The sequence below is a fragment of the Hibiscus syriacus genome, unplaced genomic scaffold (genome assembly GCF_006381635.1).
Source record: "Hibiscus syriacus cultivar Baekdansim isolate YM2019G1 unplaced genomic scaffold, ASM638163v2 tig00110174_pilon, whole genome shotgun sequence".
NCBI lineage: Eukaryota > Viridiplantae > Streptophyta > Magnoliopsida > Malvales > Malvaceae > Hibiscus > Hibiscus syriacus.
In genome coordinates, this window is record NW_024062612.1 from 1,601,097 (window position 1) to 1,626,954 (window position 25,858).

Here is a 25,858-nt window from a genome sequence, read left to right on the forward strand (position 1 = left end):
CGTTCAATAGCAACGGCCACAATTACAAAAGACTCGAAATGACCGAAAATACATCGCAACTACGATTTGAAATTCGTGTGTTTTTATTAGAACATACGTTTTCCCTCAATATAACAAAAAAATAGGTTACCTTGGGAAAACTCTCAAGGAGGATCTTATGGTTGTTAGTCGCATACCAATCAGGCCATCTATGGCTTTTGCCAACTGTTGCTGCCAGATTCTGAAGTCTACAAGGGATAAAATTTGAAAGCAGATACGGTATTTCCGTAAAAAAGTTAATGACGTACAAGGTACTACAAGCATGCCAATAATGTCAAAAGAAGGAATCATCTATTTTAAGTATTTACGGGAAGAAACCTGTGGCGTTTAACGTTTACAGTCTTTTGCAGACTAGGTTGGTCAAAGATCCAAAAGAAACCACAGAAATCACAGCTATGTACCAGTTCTGCTTCCTTCAAAACCTATCTCCGGCCTGCTTGATTGTATCCCTAGTTGAAATTTACCATGTTGTTCAGGTACCCCTAGTTGAACTTTTTTCATCGGAAGAAATCACAACTCTTTTCTTCTCAGGGCAGTCTCACCAGCGTTAACCTCAACGCAAGTCACAACTCTCACTTCTTTCACAGTTGAATCTCATTTTTTATTTAAACCGAAATGAACTCGCATCCTTTGGATGGGTTCAATTTGGTTGGGAAATATTTTGTCTTGGAGCTACTTCGATGTAAAATTTAGAGGAGTAAGCATATCTCCATGAGTTACCCCAAGTCACAAAGCCCTCCAGAAATTCATCCAGAATATTGAGTTCAGATGCAGTTCGGTACCCTCCCTGAACATATAAAGCAGGCTTGTTAACCAATGGCATAGGAAAATATCACATGGATATATAGGAAACCTAGAAGCCTATGAATAAATTCAAAAATATTGCTTTCGCTTGTAGATAATTTGTATCACGTGTGTGTATACATATATATTGTCGTATCATAATCATATTCAAGTTATGTTATAATTATACTATCAACTTTGATTTGTATCATGTATTTGTATATCGAGTCCCCAAGGAAACAATCTTCGCTTACGGTGTGTGTATATATATATATATATATATATGCTAATAAGAGATTGAATTATGTATTGAAAAATGTTTTAATGCCTAAAGAATTTTTCGTTAAAAATTAATGTCTAACATTTTCTTTGTTAACAACATCATATGTGCGTTTCTCCCCCGCTTTTCTTCTCCCCCTCCCTTGCGACGGCCAAAGATTGACTACCACAAACGACCAAATGGCAAACGACCGATTACCACGATCGATCTAAGGGAATTTTATGGTTTCAAAACCCTAAAACAAAAATTTTCAATTACACCATTTGTGGGCTTTCGATCGGTTGTTAAAGCATGGGGGTTTTGGTCGTGGGTGGTTGGACGACCACAAGTTGTTGGGTGTTCAGCCGATTGACAATGTTGGTGGCGACCGATAATGGCAAAGGGATTAAAATGAATTTTTTTAAAGTTTTGAGTTTTTTTTTAAGATTTGAAAAAAGTTATTTTTTTAAATTATATTTTTTATTTTAAATAAAAATTCTTAAAATTATCAGAATGTGACACATGTCACTTAACAGTGATTTTAACGAATGGTTGACGTCGGGCACCTAAAAATGTAACGAAGAAAACGTTAGGCACCTAAAATGATAATGGAGAAAACGTTAGACATCTATTTTTAACGAAAAATTCTTTAGGTACTAAAATGTTTTTCGAGACAATCACTTATTTTATATTAAACCATATATATATATATATATTATGATGAGCCTCTCTTGGGCATTATTGCAAACGCCCAGCAACTCAGTTCATATAAGTGATGGTTGTTAATCAAATTATAGAAGTGTTATTACCGACCTTTATGCTTGAACCGGACTCACTTGGAGATGTAGTCATACTAACATTTAGTTCAGCACCAATATTTTCAGAAGATAGCCCCGTCGTAGACCTGTGAGCAATAATACAGATTCATGTGATTTCATAAGTCTAACGAAAATTTTTCAAGTGCAAGTAAATTAGGAATATATTTAAAAAAAATAAGAGTAAATTTGGAAAGGTGCCAGACAGCGAGTGTAGGGAGACATAAAAATCCAGAGGGACATGTTGAAAAGTGTTCCAGATTTTATATTCTGGTCTAAATGCTTACGTATTTGTAGCTTCATTCATTTTCTGAAAGAAATTTTCCATCTCTGGTCGAGATGTCTAAAATAGTTTTTTTTTTCTATTCAAGTTTAAACACTATAAATGTGTTCATTCCAGAAGTGAAAGCAATTATTCAACAAATGTACAAGCACCTAAAAGAAAGTAAATAAGAAAGTTCTCCTATGTCATTAGCCTACAGCACAATGACAAATATGTTATTATCTACCTCCCTTTGTTAAATAATCAACAGAAAGAAGATGGCTTTTGCTCAAATTAATGGTGCGGTGTTAGCCGTGAAAGGAAAGAACACATAATTTGACTGATTGGTATAATTGATTTCAGAGAAGAAAAATGTTATCTGAAAAGCATCCCGCATTTTTAAAGTAATCAAACTGAAGATGAATTTGTTTACCTGTCAAATATATCCTCATCACATGAATTTCCTGATGATGAAAGCCATTCCAGATCGAAATTAGTGCAATTACATTCATTGCCATTTTCATCATAATATACCTGGTCCTCTTCTCCGAAAGTTGCCTGCAAACATTCTTGGAGTTAAATTATTTTAAAGATGGTCTGTCATCATAATTCCTAGGTACAGGCACCAATAAATTTCTAAATTTTATATGTTGGCACCTTTAGATGCCAACATTTTAAATCTATGCAAGAACTATAGTCACAGAAGAAATTTTAAGTTGAGAGCTTCTCTTTCATTATATCAACAGACAATCGGTAAGATACTATAACTGGAACAAAATATATACATATACGCACCTGGAATAAGAAATTTCAGACGTTGTGATTTCTGGCGTGGACTCAGAAAGACCATGCAGAGTTTCTCTATTTTCATACAAAGGCTGATGGTGTCCAATATTTGATTCACCCAAGGGAGAGTCCGTTTCAGCGACAATGTTGCCATCTGACGGTGATCTTTTAAAAGATGGCCAACAGATATATTTGAAAATGATCTTATTAACTACTTTTGCAAGAAAGGTTGGGTAAGGATAATAAACGGGGGCATTAAAACATCAAGTCAAAAATATATTTTACCGATCTATAACAAACAGATGAAAGAATATTGGTATCACCAAAAACTTGCACCGTTTAAAGAAAATGCAGTTTTCAAAACAATCATTGTGGTAAAACCATAAAACCTAAAAGATTTTAAAACACAACATCGTCCATAAAACCATCAACATGTTGCTAAACCTCTGCAGATTATGTCTAGAACTAGAATTATTTGGCAGCATATAGTCAGAAGGAAAATTGGAAAACAAGGTATTTGCAATTCAGAGTAGGTTTACAAATACAAGATTGTATATAAAAATATTGCTGAAAACATGCATATTATATCTAGAACTAGAATTATTGGTAGCATGTAGTTAAAAGAAATCTTTGGAATCTGAAGTTTGGTATAACTAGCATTTGCAATTCAGAGATTAGATTTACAGACACAACTTTCAGCACAATAAAATATTGGAAGACATCCTCATATTATATCTAGAATTAAAATTATATGGTGGCATATAGTCTAAAAGAATTACTTGACACAGGAAATTTGGTATAAAAGGTATTTGGAATTCAGAAACTCAATATCCCAAGCATTCTCATTACAAAGATTAGGATCATGCCTTCCCACACAGTAGTGTTGGTCTGAATCCAACTCCCAGAGCGCTGGTTTACCGTCTTGTTGCTGAAAGTTACCCAAAAACCTGCATTGGCTAATGGTTAACCATCACCACCATTAAGAAGTATAAGAGTATTTGATAGCATGAGGTTGTGCTGGACCTTCTATGCCTACCAACGCACCCTAAGTACCATATGTGAAGAACTACAAAATGAAGAACGAGGATCGCTTTTATCTTACAAATTGATGGCACTTTGCTTCTCTGCATCCTTGTATACATTGTTATAATAACGTTGCAAAGTTCTAAGGAACTCCTGGGATTGAGTTGTTGCTTTCCATTGGCCTCTCCTTTGGCAAAATATCTGTTTAACATGAAACTGAAGAGTAAGAAATCGTACTCAGGGCCTTATACCAAAAGGTTTTAGTTCAAGCACTCTGAATCGTACTCAGGGCCTTATACCAAAAGGTTTTAGTTCAAGCACTCTGACACCCGACTAGTAAGCATTATTGTCATGGTACTGGTTCAGCCATTCCAAATTCTTAACACAAGTTCCAAAGTATACTCTGCCATCTTAAAATCCTAAAAGTTAATTTCTTAACCATGTATGGGACATTTACTCAACATGAAAATCATATAATGTTTATCATCATCAATTTATTTTGGAATGATAACAAAAGCTCCTTAAATCTGTCATCAGGATACCTTGTTGTGAGCTGCAGAACCACTGTACTGTAAAGCAAGTGTTCCACCCATTGTTTCATAAACTCCCATTAAATCCTCAGTAAAAGGAATATTTTGATCCATAGTTCGGGATTCAGTCAAGCCCATAGCATGAAGCTGGCGTCCAAGAGCAACCAATCCATAGGCATATTGAGCAACATTAGTGCGATCAAGACAGTCAATGCAGTTGGTTCTGAGTACTCCAGTTTGAAACATGGGATGTTTTCGGTCTCACTACATTTCTCATTGTCATTAGCAACATCTGTTTCAAACTTATCAATATCATCAGTTTTGTTAGAAGAAGACTTGGCCGGGGACTCATAATTTTGCCTGTGGAGTAGCATAAATAGTTAACATGAATGATCAGGAAAACAAATAATTAGGAAAAAGGATCTTCATATGTTTATATTTATAAAATATGGTTTAGCCAAACAGCATTAATGTAACTTACACTAAGCAAGACAAAGTCAACAACCTATCTTGTGTACAATTTGGTGTTACTTGACAGTAAAATATGCCTGTTAAGTTTAATGCATAATCAGCCACTCTGCCTAGTAGTGCCAGTACATTTGTAGCTCTGCATAAAAAGGTCAACCTATATTAAATGAACAAACCTTGAAAAGATTAGTAAGAAAGAATTTTTCTTAGAAATGGGGATGTGGGGCATTTAACTACTTTCTGGAGTGGTTTTAGGTCCCAGTGAAGGAACCTCAGACGGTTCTCTTTGGATAAGCTTTTATTAATAAGTCTGATGGCTGTTGCAAACTCCGCGCGAAGAATAGTTTCACGAGGTTTCTTGATGGCTGTTGCAAACTCCGCGTGAAGAATAGTTTCGCGAGGTTTCATCTCACTCCCCTGTTAATCACAAGAGTATAAAGCATAATGAATCAGGAAACCATTGCAGATAGAGGAACGTCACAAAGTTTATAGAAACTGGAAAATGATCAGTGCAAAGCTACCTTTATCAAATTCAAGATGATTATTGGATTTCCGTATCTCATTTCAGTATCTTCGAAATGTAGTCTTGTGGCCTCATAATTAGGATCCTTCTTTGATACTGGAAGCAAAAGGCAAAAGTAGAAAAATCTGCAGTAGTTACTATGTAGAAATGCATATTTATTTCTCTGTGTGCTTTTATTTAACGAGAAAGAATTTATACATATAATATCAGGTTTCAAGTTCAAGCGTGAAGTTTCCTGAGATCAGAAAAGTGGGATAGAGCCTCTATTCTGGACAACAGAACTTATTTGTGAAGGGCACCCTTCATTAACATCTTCAAACACAATTTGTTCTGTCTCAACATCATTTGCGACTCTACTTTTCTCATTCACTCCACGTTTAAGGTATCTATGCAATAGATGAAAAATAAGAAAAGTGAGAGTGTCAATCAAAAGAGAGTATGTGAGAAAACAATTTATTTATTATCTCACAGGAGCAACACAAACCGGAGCTCAAAATAAGCACCAAAAAAAAACCAAAGTGAAACCACAAAGACAAACGAAACCGACACGATGTTAATACTCCAGATGTACTGTAAGCCAAATGAAACGGTTAAGAGAACTTCCAATAGATCCATCAGGCATTTCAATCAGTTGCTGTAAAGCATCTAACATTATCCCAGCATAATGACGAGAATGTCTTGCAATTAGAGTCAAGAAAAAACTCTAGCTAGAGACAAAATGTTTCACTGGATATCAAAGTAGGGAAACAATAAACATTAGATCTAAACTTTAGCAACAAATGGAAACAATTTGTAGTAAACTCGTGGAGTAAAAGGTTGAGACAGAAAAAACCTAATTCATCTTTAGTTACCACATTGATGATCAATTATGCTCCTTAAGAATATTGAAAAGGAACTCCAGTAACCAAAGAAATTGTAAATTTGATAGTTGTTTTTCAATAGGAGGATTAAAATAAATAAATAGCATCTATATTTCTCTAAAGCAACATCTTTTAAGCGGAAAAACAGACATAGAAACTGAAAGAAAATAATATAATTACTAGAACTTAACAATCTTCCAGCAAATCTTACTTCCATTATCATTTATCAAAAAAATAAATGAATAGAAAAAGACTGAAGTGTATTATACCGGTTGAAGAAGCCATACACCAATGCGACATTCCATAGAGTGTTCTTGAGAGTATTGCGAATCTCTCTAGTTAAGAACTCATTCCAAACAAACATTGATTCATAGTGTACAAGCCCTGTTTCATTCCTACGTAAATTTTTTTGAAGACTATGCATGACATTGTAGGTGTAGCTGAAAAAGAAGTCCTTTGTGAGATCTACCGTCGAAAGGAGCTTCTTGTACCTACGTCAACAGGGGAAAGAAAAAAAGAAAAAAAAAGGTGGAACATGTTAATGCATTTAATATTTGATGAATTGAGAAAGAATAGATATAAAGACAACCACTTAAAATTTAAAAATGAAATAAAAGCAAGGGATTGCAATTTCCCCCAGAAACCCTGATGATACCTTGTCTCATTCAACATGTTATTGCAGTAGCCCCTATAAATGATATTAACTAAGACGATGCAACATTAAACAGGTGAAAACTGACATAACCGTTCCAATATGAAATAAAAAAATAAAAAAATGGAAGATACTTAACCAAAAAAGTGCTTCAATTGCAAAAGGCCTTGTCAATGGTATAGCATTAAGGGTGTATCAACAAAAATGGAATAGAGATTACCTCCACACCATGGAACTCTTCTAACTTTAAAACAGAACTCCAGAACTCAAATTATTGTCCCGGAAAACATAACTAATTGAAAAGATAAATAACCACCACATAAAACCATCCCATCTAAATACAAATGGAAAATGAATACTCTCAGTGATAATCTCAGGTCCCCTTCTAAGTATCAAGGACATATTACATTTACATGCAGAATTGACAAAAGACCTTTTCTCATTCTTAGAATAAGCCATATTGGATTGGATAGGAAATTTTGGAATTGGAATCATCTCGCTCTTGGAGATGGCATATATAGTATGGCCACAAATTGCACCAATCTTCTTCCTTTTGGTGATCAGCATCATGGAATAAGATTCCAAAATTTCACAAACCCTGAATTAAAAAGGGATAAATTAATTAGCTTATACCAAGAATGAAAGAGAGGGAAGGTGTAGATCCTGATAGGTACCGCATACCAACAATTCCATAACAAGCTGTCACAAATTTAAGTCCACCTGAGGACCTGTTTCCCTCGTGTATCCTTCTTAACAGATCACAGCATTCAATTTCCGAGTATGCCGTAGAATCTTCAACAACAGTTAATTCGGAAGGGTTCAATCGATCAATCTTTAGTACCCTCCAAAGAGTTCTATTCTTGTCTCTTCCAATCATATAGAAATTCTGTTGCACAGAAGGAATGCATGAACGTTGTATCAATATTTTGAAATTGAGATGGCAACCACATATTATCAGCCCAAAGAAATTTAAGAGCAAAAGGAAAAGGCAGCCATATTCCTCCTATCAGCAATATAGCGGAAAAAGGGGGTGAAAAGTTGTCTGATAATATAGAATCTCAGGAAAAAAGAACCAAATTTATGAGACTCAGAAAAACGGTACCCTTAATAGGAGATGATTGCAATTAAAGAGAACTGATTACAAAAGGAAATTCCAACTATAATAAGCCAATTAATAGTGTTAAAAGGTTCTGATCACGGTATATGTAAAGAACTCCGAATGCATGCTAAACCTCACTGCTGATAACAATCAAAAGTTTGACAACGGAAGTCAAACTGTTCAATTAAACCTGGTATTGCAAATTACAAGCAGTTCTAATCGATTTCAAAAGACAAAAGTCTCAATCTACATCCCAAAGAACTAATAGGCTATTCTTTCTTCTGAAACAGAAATTTTATACCCATTGTTAAATATTTCAAATTTTAATGGAAAAAAGGGTTCAAACCATTCCAAAATCAGACCATGTCACATAGAAGCTTTGAAGGCCCAAGTCATAATCATCTTTTATGCTCAAAATTTCCAAAATAAATAAATAATTTAGTACAAAGTCGCCATAAGAAAGGGAAAAACATTAAGCAACTACAGTGATCAAAGCAAACAAGCCAAAATTAATTAACCAACAGCCGTATAAAGTATAAACACGCAAAGTGATACATGTAAGGTCAAGTGTATAGCTGTATATATACAGGTATTTATATACGATGAGAGATGAAGAGTACCGAGCGAGTCTCGTAGAGTCTTAATTTCTGCAAATAAGAAGGATTCGAGTGGAGTCCAGCATCACTGCCATTCTCACCTGCCATTAGCGTTTCGGATCCTCAGTTCCCCAAGCCTAAAAGCTCGGGTTCACTCAAAACACAGATCGCCGATAAACCTCGAAAAGCAAAGATAAACCAAAAAAAAAACTCTACCGCCTTACAAGATTAAATTCACATATATACAATAATATATGTGATATAAACGTAAATATTTTTGAAACGGACAAACGCGTCACAATTCAATGATTCATCATGGAAACCACGAGATACCAGAAATAAACAAAGCTACAAAAAGGAAAATAATCAATTAAATTAAACTAGTCTAAATGAATCTGAAAACATTATGCTTTGTCGACAAGAAGAAGAGAGATCGAGAAGGCAGAGCTATTAGAGAGTAGAACAACCACCAAAACTAACCCGGTAAACCAGTAATCATAGATATGATTGAATGAATGAAACAAAAAATATTTAATAAAATAGAAAAGGTAAACTCAAAAACGGTCACTAAAATATACAAAAATATCTTTTGGGCACATATCTTTCAAATATTGGAAAATAGGCATTAGTTTTATATTTTATTATGAAATACACATTATTTTAAATCAAGTGGGAGTGACGAGTTCCAACGCTTAGGTTGAGTTTTTTTATATATATAAAGGAGTGAGTTAATAATGTTTATATGAGAAGTGAGAAAAGTTATTAAAATCAAATCATGAATTAGTGAGAACAATTTGGGTATAATTTGACGAACGATGTTTGAGTTTTACGACTCTAACTGTGAGGATTTGGATTCGAGCTCCTCTTCAAATGAGGATGTTAAAATAGACAATAATATTGATAGTTGAGGAATATAAACAGAGAAAGAAAGTTGAAGAAGAGAATAAGAAGATGATGAAAATAGAGAAGAAGAAGAAGAAGAAGAAGAAGAATGAAGACTTACCAATCAGACGTAACAAACAATTTCTGGAGAGAAATGAAAAAAAAATAATAGTATGTAATTTGAGAAGAAGATGAAGATGACGAAAGACAAATATGAAGATTTACCAATTCGATGTAATAAATGAATTGTATAAAGGGTTAAAATATTAAAATAATATGAAAAATATTTATTTTTATGATTTAAATATATGTATGAATTTGTCTTTATTAATTAAGTAATTATTGTATTAAGTAAATTTATTTATGAATAATTTGTAATTATGTATGAATTAAAGTGGATGTTGAAAATACATAAACAACACATAAAAAAGTACAATTCGAAAAATATGAACTAAAAGATAAAAATTTAGAGAAGTAAATAAACTTAGTTAAAAATAGTACAACTAAAAACATGAACAAACACAATTATGAAAGTTTTATCGTCCATGTCAATATTTAAGAAAATGCGGACATTGTTTTCTATTGTGGCCTTCACCTCTATAATAACCACGAAATTTTGGTAGACCTTGCTCTCTTAGAGGATCATCCATATTAGTACAAATTCGGCTTAATACAGGTCGATCCTTCAACTTCTTGTGTGATTCTAGATTTGGTAACCATTCTTTAGAAATAACTGGTGTAGGTCAATAAGCATTGTTTGAGAGATACTTAAACTCACAATTGTATAAGTTATGCATAGTGTGTAGGCTATAACAATCATCAACATAAAAGTATGGTTCAACATTAACATGCATACATGTAGCGTCGTAAGCACATAATAATCTAAAAGCTTGAAATCGATCGTAATCACACCATTTTATATTTAAATTACTAATGTATGTGGTAGAATTATCTCCCTCATGTGGTCAAATAGGTGATTAGACAACGTAATTAGAATCAAGTCTAGCAAAATTATGAACAAACATTGATGTTTCATGTGCTTTATTTCTTGCATTGCCTTCTTCAAATCTAGATCTCAATTTTTTCCTTCATTGATCATGGTTTCTATTTGTAAACTTTTATATGCCCAAATTTTATCCAACTTGAAGTAAGTATTCCTAACAATAATTACTTTCGAAAAATATTGAGTCTCCTTAAGCATTGAGTTTATACATTAGACAAGTTTGGTTGTCATATGGTCATAACGTCGACTCTAATCATCATATACTTGTGACCATCTTTCCCTAGGGATTCAACTGGGAATTTATATCTTAGTTTTTTTAGTCGTGCACGGAAGTGTGGTTGTAGTAAATCATACCCTAAAAAAATAGATTTACATATATAAAAGGAAAACATAAATGAAACATAAATAATTAATAAAAAATAATGTATTAGTTACCCATGTTAATAATCTATTTTTATCTATTTGTTCTTAAACCTTTTCATAGCATTAGAGTCAATATGACATATACAATATCTATATATGTATGGGGATGTGCCTATCTATTTTTTGGTCTAGAAATTATCGCTAACAACTTAGAAGAACGGTATGATATTATGCAAACCTCATCTTGAGTGATAACATGAAAACATAAATGAGAGAGAAAGAAATTCCAACCTGCATCCGATTCATTTTTAACAATAGTGAAGACAAGGGACAACTATCATCAGGATGTGTTTGTATACCCCATACAGAAAAGTCTCATCGACTTAAACCATTGTTTGCAAAATTGAAATCCTTAAATATATGACTTGGAAGCCCATAATAAGCCACTAAAGCTCTTTTTACAAGGATAACTTCTCCGTGAAGTATGGTCACAAGAAGAGTATAAGATCTTATAATGGTTTTAAGGATAAAAATTTCATTGCTTGCAGTAGAGGTGGTAGTTCATTATATGATTGGTTTTAATCACCATACAACAATATCATTATTTTCTGTTTAATCATCCACAAATTTTAGTAAGACAAAATATAAATGAATCTAAATTTGTATCAAGGAGCTTATTGAATGTGTGTTGGCCATTGAACCTTATGACTTAGCATCTTTCATTATAAGTATGAAACTCGTATCCTCCAATTTCACTCGACATTATGGTGTATACACTTTATGAAATATGTTTTTTGATTAGGCTCTGCGACATAGAATTGGAGATGAATTTTGATGCAATTATCTTTTATAGCTAATTGTGCATATTTTTTAGTTTCAAATTGGGACCCAATCACCAACTCAATTGATCCTTCATATGAATAACCCCAGTGGATAGTATATATATCGTACATATCATGGATTTTAGGATTCCTCAAAATATCATAATTTACTTCAAATTATTTTGAGGCATTTAAGGTTAAGATTGTGTTATTGTTTGGCCCAAACAATTAGAGCATTCTATAATCCATGATCCTGTAAAACAACTGCCTCTGATATATTTCCCTTAATATCCAAACCTTGTCTCTTTGAAGGAATACATCAAAATCATCAAGTATTGATGTATCGTCGTATCTCATCATTTGAACAATAATTTCATCATCCTTACTAAACTCAACAAGGCTTTCACCGAATCGGCCAACAAGGTTATCATCTATACCACTTGCATATGGTACACATGTTTTTGGTTCTTCTATTATCGATGTAGCTGCTGAGGAGGTTAGAACATCTGAAGTATTTATCATTTCAACATAAATCTTAATCATATCGTTATTTAATGATTGATGCAGTTAAACCATAACAATAACATCGTCGTCGTCATCAAGCTGGATTGTTCCATATGTGATTAGATTTGATGATATCATGTGTCGACAACTCAAACATGAAACAAAAGCTCCAGTTTTTCTTTAAATATTTTTCTTCAGTTGGTGGTGAGATACATCTGGAGAGAACATTATGTTTACGGGCTTGTGTGACTTCACCAACATCAGTTTGTAGAATTTCACCATTGTAATGGACAACTATGAAGAATTTTTTTATTCATTGTTTGAAATAAAAAAAATTAGATTCAACCAAGCTGTAAGAAGTATAAGTTTTTTCTTTCAAGAAACATAAGTTAATTCAGAAGACCTTTTCATAATATTTTAAAAATGACATAGAATCTTAACTATTCACGTCATATTATTTTTAGTGAAATATCCCCTAAAATTAGAACTTCTTTCATATTGAATGAAAAATCTTATCTGATACAATAATTATTCAAATGACAAAGAATGTTAACTATTCAAGTCCTGTTATTTTCAGTGAAATATCACCTTAAATCAAAAACTATTTCATAGTGAATGAAAAATCAGATCCAATACAATTATGATTTTAAATGAAAGAGAATCTTAGATATTCATGTCCATTTCTTTTCAGAGAAATATCACCTCAAATCAGAATTTCTTTCATATTGAATGAAAAATCTTATCTGGTGCAATAATAATTTCAAATGAGAGAGAATCTTAACTATTCATGTCATATTTTTTTACAGTGAGATGCCACCTTAAATGAAAAACTTATTTCATAGTGAATGAAAAATCAAATATGGTATAATAAAAATTTCAAATGACAGAGAATCTTAATTGTTAACGTTATTTTTTAAGCAAAATATCACCTCAAATCAAAACTTCTTTCATATTGAATGAAAATTTTTATCTGGTACAATAATAATTTCAAATGATAGAGAATCTTAACTATTCACATCCTTTTATTTTCAATTAAATATCACCTTAAATCAAAACTTATTTTATAGTGAATGAAAAATCAGATTTGGCATAATAATAATTTCAAATGATAGAGAATCTTAATTTCTTATGTTCTTTTATTTTTAGTTAAAAATCACCTTAAATAGAACTTTTCAACTAAAAATCAATTGATTATAAGCAGTTATTGTTATATAACTCATCATTTGGTCATTACGAGTTTATATTCATTATGACTATATATAGTCATGCTTATATTAGTGGTACAAAACATTTCAAATCACATCTTGACCAAATATATCATTGTTCAAGTTCCTACTTTTAAGTTTTTCACGACAACAATTTCTGACTATCACCTCTACCATCACCCACCTACTGATTGGGCATCATATTTGTTTCCATCATAAATCCCTAAATTTCTAACCCTAAATTTAATGGGAGTATTTGGTTATTCATGCGATCAGGGAAGGCGTAACACCTATAATTTGTATACGTCTCGAAATACGGGTTATAGATGTCACATCAAATATTTCTACTTTCTTTGAACTGAAACTCTTAAAATTTTGATCCATTTTAAAAGCTCATATTATTAATAAATTATATTCATCTCGATAGTCGAGTAATGTCATAAAATAATAATCTATCATTAAAATCAAAATCAGTTTTAGCAATAATTAGGCAGTTTAGTGTTGTTTCGCAACACTTATAAAACTATCTAAATGTTGTTGACTAATCTGCTTGTCTAGTTCTTGTAAGTGTGACTCAATGAGATTCTGGAACTTCTTTTATGATCTCTCCACTCCGAGTTGTATGTGAGGGTTGTAAGGCCTCTGGGAGGTCCCGAAAAATTCCCCACAGTGTTAACTTGTTCTCTAGTTTCTTCTTGTACCATCGTATAGCAGTTTGTTGGATGATCTTGCATCCTACATATCCCACATACTCTTGTTGGTCCAATCTTACCTGCGACAAAGACATTAACCACGTTAGTTAATTTGTCATTTTTATTTTCAAGGGAAATTGTACTTACCTCGTGAAGTCATCAGATGATTTCACTTGTAAATCCAAACTGTTGAGAGTTGGATGTCATTATCGAAATTAATTCCCTTGTTACGTTTGGTGATGAAATCTCATCCGCTAGCAACATCGATCATTTTCATCTCCATAGGAAGCAACCCTTCATAGAAATAGTAGAGAAATGTTTGTTCGGTTAATATATGTTGCGAACAACTTGCACAAAGCTTCTTGAATCGCTCCAATAGTCATAAAATGATTCTCCATCTTCTTTTTTAATTCTAAGATGCTTCTTCTCAATCCACTTATCTTTGCTTTTAGGAAAAATCTATCAAAAAAGATACGATTTAAATCAGCCCATGTATTAATTGAATTCAGAAAAAAAATAATAATAATTCTTTTGTTAAACCAGATAAAGAAAATGAGAAATATCTCAATTTAATTTGGTCTTCCGATACTCCCTGTGGTTTCATGCTAGAACATACCATATGAAACTCTTTGAGATGTTTATGCGGTTTCTCACTGGGAGTGTGTTGGAGGTAAGAAGAAGATGAATCAACCCTGTTTTTAGTTAAAACAGAGTTTTTCCTTGAGGGAAGGCGATGCAGAGAGGTTGTTAAACCGTAAGAGTCACAACCAACTCGTGAATAGTGCGATCGTCCATCAATACTGGTGATTGTAATACCCCAAATTTTGTTTAGTGACTAAAATGTAAGTTTTGAAAATTTAGTGACTAAAATGAAATTTTGGAAAATTGAAGGGTCAAAAAGAAAATTTGAGAGATGAGAAATTTACAGTTATTTTAATAATATTAAAATAGAGATGAAGGAGTGGCATAGAGGTAATTATGGGAATTTATTAAGGGTAATTTGGGTTTTTGGCCCAAAATGAATATAAAATTCATTTTTTTAATTATATATTAAAGAATGGGAGAGATTTTCTCAAGAAATCTCATGAACTCTCTCTCCATCTTCAGCTACTGCCAAGGCTACACAATAAGGTAAGATTTTTATTTTTTATTTTTGAAGCTATTTTCTTGAGAATTAGACTTCGGTGTAGTTAGGAAAAATGTTCTACGTTCAATTCGCTATGTTTTGACATGAATATCACTAAGATTTATGTTCAAGTTCATCTTGAGTTGATGAAGGGGATGTTGATTTCTTGTGTTTTAGAGGTTATGAAAAGTTAAGTGATTTTAAAGAATTGGTTGTAAGAATTGATGAAAAACCTAATGATGAAGTTAATGAAAACAATTTAGATTTTGAATCTACCAGTGAGTTTGAAAATTCACCAGAAGTTATATAAAAATTATTTGGAGGTGATTTTATATATTGTGTTCGTATATCAATCTAGTTTTTTTTAAACAAACGGGGATCAATTTTAATGTGTATAAAAAGATATGAATTTTTAACCGAGGAAATGTCAAAAAAGGGGGCAGCAGATTCTGCACAAAACAGATTTTGTTGGTCAACTTTGAAAATTCACCATAAATTATACATAATGAATTAGAAGGAATTCTTTATATTGATAGATTTTTATTCGAGTCTAGTTTTGAACAGAAGAAACGGAATTAAATTCCAGTGTGTATATCAATACAGAATACTGATCTTTAAAGGTAGTGCAAGTTGTCTGAATATGGAAATTTTAGAATTTAAGTTGAAATGGATTAGAAGATGAAGAGTAATGTTTAAATGTTGAGTATATTTTTGGATGCTTGGAATTAAAGTTAAATGGCAAGAGACAATTTTGAATAAATTGGAAATGTTGAGAAGAATTCTAAAAGAATTCATATTAATGGTTAGATGGTGGAATTCGAAAGGTTCCAAAACTTTAGGGACTTGTTTGCAAGTTCTTAAATGAAGAAGTATTATTTGGGTATTTTATTCAAGTGCTATAATTTTAGTAATTAATGTACAATTATCATAATGGTAAAGGACCATTATGAATTAAAGGAAAAGTTGAGTTGAATTCTAGAAATAATTTAAGATATGTGGTTTAATTTTATAATTGGTAAAAGTTGAAGAATTATGTTGGGAATAATTATTTATGGAATTGCATAAGTGTTTCGATAAGTTTGAAGTTATAATGGAGTTATGAGTTTGGTTGATATCGATTTAGTTATCGATTTTATTTTATAGATTTTCAAATGTTAAAATGAGCTTATATTAGTACGATACTACTATGTAGTTCGAACAATTTTTGTGTTATAATTTGGTTTTGTCAGACTACGTTAAATCTAGCAATCCGAACGATTCGAAAGGAAATGACAAAGCTCGTGACTAGGATTATTATATACAAGTTCTGTAGTGAGGCAAAGGTGAGTGCAATTATTTATTTAATTATTTTGATCTAGGACGACTTGCGATAAGTCAACCTCATTTCAATTTACAGCATGATTTATAAAGTTTATAAAGAATATTTTTATAATATTCTATATCAGTTTTATGAATGGTTTAGGGTATGAATTAGCCGAGCATGATATTTTTATGATGGAATTATTATGATACATCAGCTCATTGTGTGTAATATTGAGAAATGTTGGTACACTTTGCATGCCATTAGTTGAGTATTTATCCATTATCAGCTTTGGTACATTCGTGTATCAATGTTATCATATCAGCTTTGGTACATTTGTGTATCAATGTTATCATATCAGCTTTGGTACATTCGTGTATCAATGTTATCATATCAGCTTTGGTACATTCGTGTATCAATGTTATCATATCAGCTTTGATACATTAGTGTATCAATGTTATCATATCAACTTTGGTACATTCGTGTATCAATGTCCAGCACCGTTGGTGCTTATTCAGGTTATGATGGCACTGAAGTGCATCATATCTCAGTATCAGTTATGATTTGCACCATGTTGTGCATAGTGCGCACCTTACTCACGTATTTTATGTTCTCATAAATATGCATTGGGCTATGAAAATGAATATGCAAGTTGTGAATGATTTATAGTTGACAGAAAGCATGATATGCTTATTTTATCAGATATGATTTATTAGATTTTTCATAAGTTCATGATTTAAAACGAAATTTCAGGTCTTAGTGAAGAAATCGACTTGGATAAGTTGGTTTGACAGTTTAATGATTTAAGTTGAATTATTTTATTTATGTTTATGGTATTTTCATATTTTTCTCACCTTAGATTATTACTGCGTCACTAAGTTATACTTAGCGCTTGATGATTTTCATGCGTAGGTTCTAATAAGTATAAGTACAATCAGTAAGGAGCTATCAGAGTATCTTTTTGGAAAGACATATATATCATCAGTATCAGTAAGACATCTATGATGTTTCTTTTGACTTAGTGACATGTATAATTATGTCAGTAGTTTCTATTTATCGTATTTATTTTAAATAATTTGTAATAGTAAACTAGAACTATTTTAGTTTATTTTACTTTGTTTTATCGGTATCTATGCATGACAATAATTTATTACATTATTATGTTTTAAAAGATTTTACGAAAAGACATGGTTTAGTAAAATTACTGATTAACAAATGATTTATTTTCATGTAACAAAGAAATAAATTATAAGTTGAGATATACTTTAAAATAGATTTTTAAAGTTAGAATAAGAGAGTTTTCAAAGGAAATAAATTTTTAGGGAAATTTCAGTTCAGTAAATGTTTTCAAGTTGATGTGATATCTTTGACTCATATATCGAGACGTATACGGTTAAGGGTGTTACAATGATGGTGTGCGATGGGCGTTACATGCAACATTAGATTTAGGTATTAGATTGGTGGTGGGTGCAACGTCTAGCGTGGAGGACAATTCAGCGTAAGATGATGATTCTGAGATGTGCGTCGGTTCTGAATGGGATGTGGCGTCAATCGGTTCTTTGAGATTTTCTCATTCTTGTCGTCTTCTTTTCTCTCGAACCGTTTGCCCGTGGATTTTTCTAGCTCGTCCTTCAATTTCTAGATCAAATTCTTCTAATGTTCATGGGTTTTGTCTGGTCATAAATCAAAAACAAAATAAATTAGTAACTTTTGTCGAAGTCCCTGGAAATGGCACCAATTTGACTTGTGTTGTTACAATGGGAAATAATTATTCTTTAATCTCAAGATATAAAATAGAAAAAGATAGTATAGAGAGAGTAAGGGTCAATCCGCGGGGACTAAGGAAATTTTCAAAAATCTAATTCTTGATTTTTATCCTGATGTGAATTGCAAAGAAAATAAAAGGGACGAGTTTGATGAGAATTTTGTAAACAAAATAAAAGATTTAATCTAAAGAAAACAAAAAATTGATTTAAAGAAAGTAAATATGAAAATTCTATTGGTAAAAATTAACCTCAGGCTTAAGCTTTTGCCTCAATTCCAACTGATCCTTGAATAGAATTTTAGCTTCGGATTCATGTCTGTACAGTTTACAAGGCCCAACCCTTGTAACTTTTTTTCTCTCAATTACCGATCATCCAAAATCAATCTTTGGATCTCAATCCTTATGTGGACTAATCGCGACAATCGATTGTTAATCCCAACTCCATTTTAGTTTTAGAAATACCTAACTCGGATTATAGTGTCTCAATGAGAATTGAATATGATTCCAGTTTCCTTAGCGGACCATTGCTGAGTGTGTTCATAGGAAGTTGAATGTGCGTTGATCCTTTCTCCCAACTATTAATCAAAATCATAATCAATCCAACATGCACCATTTGAAAAGAAAACAATTTTATTATAAAAGGATGGCCGATTAAAAAATCCTTGATTCCAAAAAACTGAAAAATATAATCCGAAAGGTATGAGGTGTTTTTAAATTATCACGATCAGAATTGAGTCATCGCTTCAGCCTTTGGCTAATGAAAAACTTAGCTAAGCATGGTAAAAAACCATACTTAGCATTTTAAAAATAAAGAAAGCTTGTAAAGAAAATAAAGAAAGTTTATAAAGAAAAATAAAGAAAAGTGAAAGTAAAAAAGAAAAGAAATTTTATAAAAACTAAAGAAATGAACAAAACAATTCGAGATATGATGTTTTTGAGCTTACCCCGATGAGGTATTTATACTCTCCTAAAACCCAAAAAACTTAGAAAGAAAGAAAAAAGATAATTCTTGAAAAATATTCAAACTCAATCCTAAAATAAATGATAATTTCTAGAAACAAGAGATAATCCTAATTTCAAACATTGGATGCGTGATTGAGTCTCTCGTCTTCACGAAAATACTGACTTGACCTTCTAAAAGATGATGACTAGACACTATGTCAGACGCAATCATGCCCCAAGTCATGCCCACTAAGCCGGCCTTGATTTTAGAAATTGTAAAAACTATAGAATTTCATCTCTCTTAGAACCATTTCTGAAATCTACTACCATGCATAGAAAATGAACAAAAACACCTAAATCATCAACTTAAATCTACTAATCAAGGTGTAATTATCAACAAAATATTAACTAATTTAAGAACTAATCAATACCTTGGTATTCCGTTAGGATAGTTGATGAATTCGATTGGTTTATGAAAGGTTGTTTTGGACAATTTTATATCTAGACTTGATGGGTGAAAGGGTAAGTTACTCTTATTTGGTTGTAGACTAACATTAGCAAAATTTGTTCTTATCAATCTCTCAATTTATTATCTATCATTATTCAAATGTCCACTATTGTTTCTTCCAAGTTAAACAAAAACATTTTAATTTTATATGGGAGCTACTAATAGAATAGCGATATTCCACTAGGTGAGTTGGGATAATATGTGTAAACCAAAATTATCAAGAGGTTTGAGTTTTTTTATTCATAAATTAAAAAAACATTCACTACTGAACAAATAGATCTATATATTTGGGCATGAATCCAATAAATTTTGGAGAAAAATAATGATAATCAAATTCGAGTATGAAAATTCACATTGTTATAAAAACTAGTTAGTTTGAGAAAAAATTCTTAGGTATGTCAAATATTACATCCCCACTAAATAGGCTTGATGATATTTTTATGAGTAATATTATGTGGTTGGTGATGTTAGTTTAAAAGATTTTTAGGAAGATCACTGGACTGAGGTTGCTTCACTCAGATTATCTTTTTTCGGGGATCTATAGTATGATTGTAAGAAAATCAGGTAAGGTTTCTAATTTTGAATCTAAGATAAATAGGGTGGGTGTGGAATATTGCCATTAGAAGGGTCTTATTTGAATGAGAGTTAAGCATATGGAATGAGTTCATGAACACTTTAAATATAGCAGTTGGGCTTCTTAGCATTGGATAATCTGAGATGGGTTAGTTCGCCTAACGGTAAATATTTGTTGAGTGTTTGTTGTGCAAAGTTAATTAGTGTCGAGTCTATAAAAAACCCTATATGAAACATAGTTTAGGCTAATTTAGTACCGCCAAAGGTCTAGGTGTTTGTTTGGAGACAACTAATCATTTGTTTTGCCATTGCGAGTTCGTTTGGAGTATTTGACAAAGATGATGTTTGCTTTGGAATCTTAATTTCGTTTTTCCAGATAATAAAAAAGCTTTCTTATATGTTTGGCTTCGGCTCTTGAGTTTCAATTCATGTAAGACAGTCTGGAATTTAGCTTTTTTCAGAATTATTTGGACTATTTAATTGTGTAGAAATGATGCTCTGTTTAATTATAAAAGCTGTAACAAAGACCAAAATTTTGAATTGGCATCGTTGAGGATTTGTTTTTGGAGTAAAAACTTATGGCCCCTATCGTATCCCTCGATACTTGATTTTGTGAAATGCCCTTTGTAACACCCTAAGTCAATCTAACCCGAAGTCTGGATTATTAGAATGTCACAAGGAACCACCTAAGTGGCTAACCATTTTTATGAAATCATTTGACCAATTGAACATTTGAACATAAAATAAAATACCCAAAATATAATACATTTACAAAATATAAGTATCAAAAATATGGGGGAGCTCCCAACAATAGTCTCCATAACACATGAGTACAAATAGAGTTTACGAATCAAATAAATATCTAGGGTCTATGACAATACATGCCCACTATAATACTCGAGGCATACTCTATAAGATGAACAAGTCTAGAAATCCCGAATTTGGTGACGTACTCCTCGAACTGGCCCAAGGACCTGCGCACGAAAACACATTTCATACGCTGATTTTACAAACTCAGTGCCACACTAATAACCCTACTATACTACATGGATCGAACAAGTAAGCATGCTATAAGTATGGTTATGAACATTGCATACATTAACACAACAACAAGAGTAAGCATCATGGTATAACCCAAGGTCACTTAGCATCACGTAACTCACACCCCTGTTTACCTATTAAAGAACCTTAGGTGAGACTTGGGTCACACAATATCAGCATTTCCCTAAGCCTCAAGCTGCAAGTCACTTAATATCGGCACCCCATACAACTAGTATTTATATTGCTAAGCACTGAATTGGATATATATTGATAATCTTTTACTCAACTATACCAACATCATACACAAGTAACTCGAGTGTCCTCAATATTTCCCGAGCATCAAGCAAGGCATAAGTCTTATGGAATATTACCTCATTAAGATCTTATGTTATTACACAATTTATTAAGGTTTCACTTTGAATCATATTAGAAGGTTTCCATTACCAAAACCCCTGTTTCGTCCTTCTAATCCAAGCTAGACTTATAGCCTAAAATTATACGAGGGTATCGATACTCCTTATTGGGTATTAATACTCCCCTCGCGTGGGATCGATACCTTCCCGAGTATCAGTACCAAAATTTGATTTGATGTATAGAAAAATGTCTCGGCAGTGATACTTCCATATGGTAGTATCGATACTCTATGAGTACCAATATCAAAATAGAATACGAGAATCTAATTGAAACCTCAAGTATCGATATTAGGTCTTGTGTATCCATACTACCTCATCAGTATCAATACTTCTTGATGGAGTGTCGATACCTTTCTCATAATCCCTTTGATTTTTCCCTTTCACGATAGGCAGTTTTTGTACTATTGTTATAGCACCAATACCTTTTGGCTAGAACACTCTGTTTCACTCGTCTAAAAATTCTAAAATGCTCCTATAGTGCCCTCAAAGCCCCCAAATTTTTTTTAAAGCTTATTTAGTGCCTGAGGAGCATGAAAAGTCATTACTTTACACATGAATAACAATAAACCTCCATTTTCATGCTTTAAACCCCCCAAGTGCACACAAATGGCTCATATACTCAAGCATGCATCATGACTACACATGTTTATTTACAAGCAGTAAAGAAGGGTTAGGAGTGTGTTACCTTACACTTAGAAGTTGTAAAAACAACCTCAAGCTCACCCAAGGACTTTTTTCTCCTTGCCCTTCACCTTTGAGCTTTCAGTCACCTTTCTCATTAAAACAATAAGGGGGAAGAATTATTATTTTGTCTCTAAGACTTAGGAAGGGTGGGAACATGATTCTAAACATTAAAACGAGTTAGAATCACCCAAGGTCTCCAAAACATAAAACCCCCACTAAACCTCTTACATGGATACCATGGCCAAACTTTAAGGTGGAGAGCTTAATTTAAAGCTCTAGATGAGATGTTTCAAATTTATTTTCACAATTTTGAACTAAGGATTGATGCTAGCAAACTCTTCACCTTTTATTATAGCAACCAAGAAAGAAGAAGGAAATTTGGATAGGGAAAGAGACAATGATGAGGAAAAAGAGATATGGAATAGTACCCCCTCCCCTTTTGTGTTTCTCTCTGTCATGACCTCACCCTCCCATAAAGGAAATTCAATCTTTGTAATCCTTGAGAGGAATTTACAGTTTTGGTCCTCCCTAGTGTAACCCCAAATAAAAAATGCTCTCTTTACTCCTTAGTGGGCTCAAATCAAGCCCAAGTAATTCTATCATTTGACAAAGACTTCTTGCAAGCCAAATGGTCCACTCAACTCTCTCAGATTAGCCTGAAAATACTAACCCGAAAATCGGGACGTTACACCCTTGCATTTCTGCCTTGTAGGTTAGCTTATTCGAAGTAGTGTGTCGTTTCGCTTGTCGAATACTCCTCATTAAACTATATTTTCCGAGCTGGTGTTGGGTTGTTTTAAATGTTGCAGGATTACTTCTTGTGAGGGTTGTACGTGGAACCATACTTGTTGTTAGTCTGGAGTCCGTTGTGTTTTGGGTTTATTGACTATATTTTGATTCTCATTTTTCTAATGAGTGTCTTGTGGTGTGGTAGAGTTGAAGCTCGGACCAACTCTTTGATGGGAATGTTATTTGTGTGTATGGTTCTTTGTGTAATGGTTGGCTACATCTTTGGCATCGATATGATGCACTCTTTTTCCTCCATTAGATGTAGGGAGATTTTTCAATGAGGTTTATGTTTGTATCTTATTTTATATGTGATCTTGATTAATAACATACAAAACTTCTTGAAAAAAAGTACTAAAGACTTAATTTTTAAGACAAATTTATGCTCCATACTCGTATCTAATTCTGGTTAAATGACTTGGTTTGGTTTACAAAAATATAAATAATTAGGGAAAAAATATATAACTGAGTCAATTTGGAATCGAAAAATACTTTTACCCCTTTAGTTTGGAACATATTGGGATCAAATTAAATCATATAAAATTCGAATTAAAGTTGAGACTCGATCCGTCCCATCTTATTGCCATTGTTAAATCAGGTATCTATATTTGGCTGTAGACAAAAGGTTTGATCTGCACAACTCATGCATACATATTATGTTGACCCGGCATGTACCCTTCTGAAGGGACAGCTATATAAAGATTGTGGACTCAATTTGGAAGGCATTTGTGGTGAGGTGAGCTCACACCCTAATCCATAACTGATATGATCTGGTTGGGGGTTTTCTGTACGTTTAATCAGTCCTGGTTTGCACGGTTGTTAAGTGACATGTATACGCATCGTCTAGATTCGCAATTAAGCTGTTGATACTTACAATTCCTTTTATTTATTAGTCATTGTCCCGGGATCAAAAACTGCAATCAACGCCTATGAATCTCTCAAATTTCATACTCCTTGCTCTGCCTGGACCTTGAGGTTTTATAAACACTTTGTTTTTTTCTTCTTCATTTACAAAGAAAGTTGACTATTTTAATCAACGTAAAATATCATTGAGACTTGAAACTCCGATTTCAAAATTTTCAAACCTTCATCGTTAATAATTAAATTAGGACTCCAACATTTTTATAAAACTGGAATAAAATCCATTATTTAACTTTTGACATGTTACGAAATTAGTTAAGATAATGGTAAGAAATCGTGACATTAAACGTAATAAAAGATTCTTGATTAAAAAAATCTCAAAAAGAGAACAACAGATTCATTATAGTAAAAAAAATGTAAAAAAAATTGAAAGGAACGAGGAAAGTGATTAACGTTGGTTAGATAATTTATAGAAAATTATTAAATATTGATTAGATGATTAATAATCTTAAAGTGTGAAACTATGCGAGGAGAGTAATTAATTGATGTTCTTTGAATATCCAGCGTATCGTTGGTTGCACTGACAATGTCATTTCTTGAGCACTGAAACGAGAGTCTTGTCCTAGAAAATACCATTATTGTTTATTATTATTCTCCATTGCATTATACGGCTGAAATCTCTTTTCGACTCTTGATTATGATAGTTTAATTTTTTTAAACTGATGTTACGGTTTTATTAATTTTTTAACATTTTTGGGTTAATTGTGGTAGAATCCAAAACGAAATTAATACAATATAAAATTTAATGTATTATATTAAAATAATAATAATAATAATAAGGGTAAAGTATAGTAATGGTCATTGAACTTTTTAAAAATTTTCATTTAGGTCCCCCAATTATTAAAACTTGCAATACAGTCCCCTAATATTTAATTCGTTTGTAATATGGTCCCCCAACATTTAGTCTATTTGCAATATGGTCCCCAATGTAACCGGCCGTCTGACGCTGTTACACTGCCGTTAGTACGTTTGCAATATGGTCACTGAACTTTTCAGGCGCTTGCATTTAGGTCCCCCAACTTTTAAAACTTGTAACACAGTCCTAAATTTCATTCTAAACCCCAAATTCCTTTTCGATCTCGAATTTCCTTTTCTGCTTCTCTCTTCTCATTTCCAACGTAATTTTTCATTCGGGGATGCATGAGAAATTCTAATATAACTTTGAATTATGTGTAGGTGTTGACTTGAATAAGGGTCCATTGAGAGAAGACCCAACCAAGGGACTATCGAGACCATCAACGATTCAAGGTGTAATGTTAGATACATGTCATCTCAGATGAAGCATAGATGTTCGATGAAGAGAAAAAAATGGGGTTAGAAATGCAGAGTTGACAAATATTACTAAGATGAACTAAGTATCATTGTTAAAAGTTACCAACAAAGCTGGAATTATTTTGTATAAATAGCATATAATAATTTCTTCGTTTAATCCTTGTGCTTAAAGATTTTCCAACTGATGATCAAATATAATGAAATCTCAAACAACTCATTCACCTCCTAGTCTCTTTCGCTCACATGCACTCTCATTTGATTTTTCTTCTTCAATTTTCATCGATTTTGAGTGGATTTTATCAAAAATAAATCTGATGAGAAAGAAAGAGGAGTGATAAACATTTTGATATTAATCTTGCTGC

At 32.5% G+C, this 25,858-nt stretch overlaps 1 pseudogene; it reads right to left on the bottom strand.

Annotated features, from left to right (window-relative positions):
* Positions 1-563: 563 nt before the first annotated feature.
* Positions 564-9,170, bottom strand: LOC120216996 (annotated as a pseudogene).
* Between the last annotated feature and the right edge of the window lie 16,688 nt (positions 9,171-25,858).